Source organism: Lemur catta, chromosome 25, assembly GCF_020740605.2.
Source record: "Lemur catta isolate mLemCat1 chromosome 25, mLemCat1.pri, whole genome shotgun sequence".
Classification (NCBI taxonomy): Eukaryota; Metazoa; Chordata; class Mammalia; order Primates; family Lemuridae; genus Lemur; species Lemur catta.
Window position 1 is genome coordinate 3963340 of NC_059152.1, and position 6155 is coordinate 3969494.

Here is a 6155-nt window from a genome sequence, read left to right on the forward strand (position 1 = left end):
ATAACTGAGATATCCATTACCTCAAATATTTGTCTTTTCTTTGTGTTGGGAATGTTATGGTTCTTCTCTTCTAGCTATTTTGAAATATATAATAAATTATTATTAACTATAAGTTTCCTACTATACTATCAAACATTGGAGCTTATTCCTTTTATCTAACTGTGTTTTTGTACCCTTAACCATTTTTAAAGTATACAATTCAGTTGTATTAAACACATTCATAATGTTGTGCAACCATCACCATCATCCATCTGCTTAACTTTTTTTTTTTTTCTTACAGTTTTTAAAAGAAAATCAGGATCCAAACAAGGTCCAGCTACTGTGCTGGTCTGCTGCTGTCTCTCAGTCTCTTCTAACTCACAGGTTTCTCACCTTCCTTTTTCCCCTTGCAATTTATTGTTGAAGAAACTGATTTTGCCTGTAGAGTTTCTTGCATTCTAAATTTTGCTGATTGCTTCCCCATGATGTCATATAATATGTGCCACGTATATCGTATTGTATAGTCCTTCAGAATATGTCAAAGACTTCTGGGGTCATGTCAGAAGGCCACAGGAGCACTGGCTGAAAATGGGATATCAAAAAGTAAGTAAATAAGCACTGGAGCATATTGAGACACGTCAAGTATGATAATATCCACAGGTTCATAGTAATGCTCCAGAAATAGATTCACTGGTCACGTCTGGAGGATGCTAAGCAAACAACTATTTATTCCAAAAATAAAAAGAAAGAATCAAGCATTTATTCTGCCTCTCCTATATATAAACTGTATCTCAGGCTAACCAAATAATTGATAAGAAATGATCCTGCTGATAAATGAAAGAAATGATTAAATTAAAATATTTCCATCCTGGGCAACCCCTAATAAAATAAAGTATCTGAGCAATGAGTATCAGAGGCTGCTAAAACTTCAGATGAAAAGCTGATGGGGAACTTTATAACGCACGTATCAGGTTGACAGTCTCTGAAGTCATTGATCAATCTTAACATCCCCCAAAGACAGGCCACCAGGTATCATGTGCACTTGCTGCGACACAGTAGGGAGTTTGCACCTACGAAGCAGTCGTGCCAAAAAAGTGAATCTGAATCTGATCAAGCTTCTATTAACATATGTACCTCCCAGGGTTTAGTTTGTCCTTTTTTCCAAAATGAGTAAATACTAAATGAAAGGCCAATAACAATCATCAGGCACGTGTCCAACTCAATACCTCCCACTGGTGGGTGGGTGAAACGGTCCCAGTTAGTTAAACGCAGGCCCCCACAGGTACGAAGCCAGCATAGCTCTGCAGGTGACAAGCGGAAATTGCAGAGCGCACTGGACCTTGGACTTGGGGATGTGCACAGGTATCTTTTTTTTAGTCGTAATAATCTACAAGGTAAATTTGTTTTCCACATGACATGGCTTTCAAACACCTGGTGACTGCATTCAGGAAAACGCTGTGACGGAGGCATCTGACAGCAGAATCATCTGCCAAGAATCCCTGTCGGCGCGAGAGGAGAGCGGAGGCGGCTCGGCCAGCACGTGACGCGGGTGTGGGTGTGCCCGAGCCGCTGTCGCTGTCGTCAGGGGGTTGGCGCCTGTCCCCGCCTGCCTCCCTGGGTCCCGCAGAGGCTCCCAGGACGCGCAGGGCCCGTGTCATACGCTGCTTGCCCTCCTAATGTCCTGGAGACTGTTCATATTTACAATTCTATCCCAGCAAACCCAAGCCCGTAGGCTTCCCCCTGTGCTCCAGTAGCCAATTCCGTATCCTGATTAAGGGCGCTGCGGATTCAGATATCATTTTGACAGATAACTGAATTACATACATTTTGAAAACCGCAACTCTCAAAGATTACCAGCTGGCGGGCAGTGCCTAACCTATTGCACATTTTGGAGTCATTTAGTACTCCACTGTCTGCTTAAGAACACTGATACTTCTTTTTTTAAAAAAAGAAAAAAAAATCAGATCACATGAAAAGAACATGAATTGCAAGGAATGAAATTACAATGCAAAAATGAACCCTAGGTTCTTACCTTGGGCAGACTTTAATAATTTTTAACGTATAGGAAGATTTCAAAGGCCACAGGATGCTTTCATTTACTTTCTCGTTTTCAAATGCAAGAAAGAAATAACCCAGGCCGGGCCCGGTGGCTCACGCCTGTCATCCTAGCACTCTGGGAGGCCGAGGCGGGAGGATCACTCGAGGTCAGGAGTCTGAGACCAGCCTGAGCAAGAGCGAGACCCCGTCTCTACTAAAAACAAAGAAATTAGCTGGACGACTAAAAATATATAGAAAAACTTAGCTGGGCATGGTGGCGCATGCCTGTAGTCCCAGCTACTCAGGAGGCTGAGGCAGGAGGATGACTTGAGCCCAGGAGTTTGAGGTTGCTGTGAGCTAGGCTGACACCACAGCACTCTAGCCAGGGGCAACAGAGGGAGACTCTGTCTCAAAAAAAAAAAGAAAAAAAAAAACCCAATAATACTTTTAAATAATTTTGAAAAAAAATTATTTGATCCCAAAGAGTAGAGTTCACATCTTTTTCTGCTCTTCTAATTTCTGCCACAACCTGGCAAAAGATCCAAGATGTAAGAAAAGACCCAAGACGCATCCTGGTATTTACCTGGGTTCTCTTTGCCATTCTCATGGAAATGTGGTAAATGCAATTCCCTCTTAATGGTAGTATTTAGCTCAGTTCTGTGCATTTGATTTTTTTTTTTTTCTTTTTTAAGGAGGTGGAGTGGGATACACATTGGAACTGAGTCTAAGCTTTTTTGACTTGGACGTGTTGAATCCAAAGGGAGGTTTCCTTGTGCTGGATGAAAGGTAAAAGATTAGTCTGCTAGTTTACCAAGAGCTCAGGGCAGAATAATTATTCGAAGGCTGACATTTAATACACCAGAGATCCCAGATATTGCTACTGAAAGCTTTCTCAACAAAGCGGGAGCCAAAGAACCTTACAGCAGTGTCTAACTTTAATTCACAAAAGTGAGGGAGCGGGGAGGTGAAGGTCAACTATCAAGTGTCTCTTCAACTCAAGGGCAAAAACGGCCAAGCAAAGAGAACTGTATGCACGTAGTGAGTATGAGCTTACAGAGTGCATGGAGCACCCAGATGCAATGTGAGAGAATGGCTGGGAAGAACTATTTAAGGTAGGTTATTTTACCCAACCCCCTGGGGCCCCACCTTATGGGAATAGTGTCTGTGTTGCAATCTCTAACAAAAAAAAAAAAAAATAGACTGGGATGAAGGGAAAGGTCAAATTCCTTCTGTATAGCTGCGTATTTTTTTCTTCGTCGAAGTTGCCTTACCCCAATAGCTCTCTTTTATTATACAGCCTAATAGGATTTTGGGAGAGGGGCAGGAAAATATGATTCATATGGATAGCAGCTGTCATTTTCATGTACTTGTCTTTAGTGCTTTGTTAGTGGTACTTATACCAAAATATTATTAATTCCTCCAACCCACTCACTATCTTGTTTTTGAATTTGTTTTGACAACCACAAAGGGATATTACGAGGGCTCTGCTTCAGGCCAATACCATGACTGATGAAGTTTCAAATGTGTATTTCATAAGCAACTGCTGCTAAGGAATTTTTGTGGAAAAGATAAAAATTACCATTCATTAAGTGTCATCCTTATCATGACATCAATATGCTGGATCTGGTTGCCACTTTGTCCAGTGCCTGGAGAAGGTGATGAGCTTCTCAAGGTAGGGGCCACCCCCTCCCCTCCCAGTGTCCTAACACTGCCCGGACTACAGGATGTGCTCGGAGGATACTTGCTAGATGAGTGGCTCCTGGTTCAATTTAATTCATTTTTTGTTATAAGCAGTGGGCACTGGTGAGAGATCATGGAGCACAACCAAAAAGAAAGCATTTAAAATTTCAGCTCTACAGAGAATGTGGGAGGAGAGGAAAGTCCTACCTGGTAAAAGAAACTTACCTTGCAAATTAAATATAAGGAGAACTAAACCCTCAAAGGGAGAAATGAACTCCACAGTGCACTGGTTATCTTAACAGAACATAAGAAGTTAATTTAGCGTGCTGATATTCACAAAACAAACAAACATAATGATTAGCTTCGGTTCCCTTAAAATAATTTGCTTTTAATTACACATAAGTAGATGCTTATTATGCTGAATTAATTAATTTTAGAATAAATTGATCTTAATGCATACCAGTGCGGGGCATAGTCTGTGTCTAATAATTAACCAGAAAGTGTTCTCAGTTATGACAGAGAGCCTGTGGTGCCCCATTGTGCAGTAATGTATGTCTATGTTGGATTCTTTGACATGCAAGGAAGTCATCAACTTCTAGAGCTGGAAGGAATGTTGGAAATCTTGTGCTCCAACAGCTTCGATTTATTGAAGAAGGAGGTGGAACCCAGAGGGGTGTGAGGACGTGCATCAAAACAAACAGCTGATGAAAGTGGAAGGGCCAGAAACTCTAGGTCCTGCCCTGCTCCTGGGCCAAGTTCATTATGTGTCCCTTCATTGGGACACAGCCTACATTAAGTACCCTTTAATTAACTCATCTGGGGTTTTTCTGCCTTCCCAAAACTTTTCAAATACAAGTTTTAGAGAATTTCTGATTAATAATAACAATAAGAAACAGTTATAGAATGTCCTCAAATTTGTAGAAGCATTACATATCATAGGCAAAATCATAGTCCCTTCTAATGAAGAGATTTCATTTTTTGAGATACATCTATCAAGTAAGAAAAATGTAGAAGAGATTTTTGTCAAACATGCTCAAATCAAGCCTTTTTGAGTTTTAAGCATATGCATCAATATAAATGATCAAACCGTATAAGATTAGGATGTCGCTAATGGGTGTCAATCGATAATTTTCAAACTTTGATTCTTCAAAATATTGCTCAGAACCTTAAAACACGTAACAGATAAAAGTGGAACTGCTCTGCTTGAAGTTGAAAAAGAAAGTTCCAGCGGCTCAGCCTCCTCTTCTTTGCCTTGTTGGAGGCTGTATGGCACGGTTGGAAAAACCAGTGACAAAGGAATTCCTAGCCACGGCCAGAACTGAGCCTAGACCAACAGTGGCGAGTGAGTGTGGCTGAGCCAACTGTTCCACTTACGTTCACGACCAGGTTAATCACGATAGCATGATGACTTTAGCTTTGCCTGTCTGTGATGGTAAGCTCAGATACACTCTTCTCTCTTTTTTTTAAAAGCTTTATTTGTTCTTTCATTCTCCGTGGCAGGGTTTCAAATTGGAAGGTGCATAAGAATCGCCTGGAAAGCTCGTTGAAAATGCAGCTTCCCAGGATCTTCTCTTTCAGAAGATCTGGGGCGCAGCCCATCAGTCCCTACTTCTAACAAGGACTTCAAGTGAATCGCAGTCCCCTCTTTGGGAAACACCACTGAGGCATCTCATGAAATGCCTTGCACTTACGTGTCATGCTTATGCATATACTTATTTCCTGAATTTAATTTGTACCATATTAATTAAAGAAGGGCTTCATATTTTTGGGCCCTAATGATTATGCAAATGATGACAGTACTAATTGATAATCCAATAATGCGTATTAAATTGGAGTGGGGTCTATAGAGCTTTTGACCAGAATGAGACATGTGGGACTTTATGGAAAGTACTTTTAATAAATAGGGGCCCTAATACAGTAAAGTATAATAATAAATTGAAAAACCATTAGTAAAGAAAAAGTAGAAGGAATCTTCTTTCATGTGATAGAATTCTTCTGTCTGAAATCAACAACTAATGTTGTATACTTAGTGGTAAAACCCTACTATGGTCATTTACAAATCTGAAACAAGAGTGGGAAATGTCCAATGGGAAAATGTCCAATTCAAAAATATCAACCAAAGAGTACATAAGTCTAGGTATAAACAAAATGATAAATGTAAGGAACATTTAGGAAGAAAACTAAAAATCTCTCCTGAAGCACACAAAAGGCTTGAATGAATGGAGAGTCATGCCCTGTGCCCAGCAGGAAAGATTTAATATTAAAACACGGTCAATTCTTCCCAAATTAATCTACACATTTTACTCAATTTCAACAAAAAATCCAAAAGAATCTTATTAGAAATTAGCAAAACGACTTCAAAGTTAATCTGGAAAAGTAAATACATGACACTATCCAAATGCAGTAATTATATTTAGCAAAAGTCTCCTTTGAAAAGGAACTTTAACACTCCTTTTCTA

The 6155-nt window shown here is 40.1% G+C and overlaps 1 long non-coding RNA gene across 1 annotated transcript; it reads left to right on the top strand.

Moving 5' to 3' along the window:
- The first annotated feature begins 340 nt into the window (after positions 1-340).
- On the top strand, positions 341-5530 carry LOC123627552. The gene is made up of 4 exons (XR_006731336.1): positions 341-363; positions 2709-3128; positions 3485-3688; positions 5197-5530. It is a non-coding gene; the product is annotated as an uncharacterized LOC123627552 (long non-coding RNA).
- Positions 5531-6155: the final 625 nt, after the last annotated feature.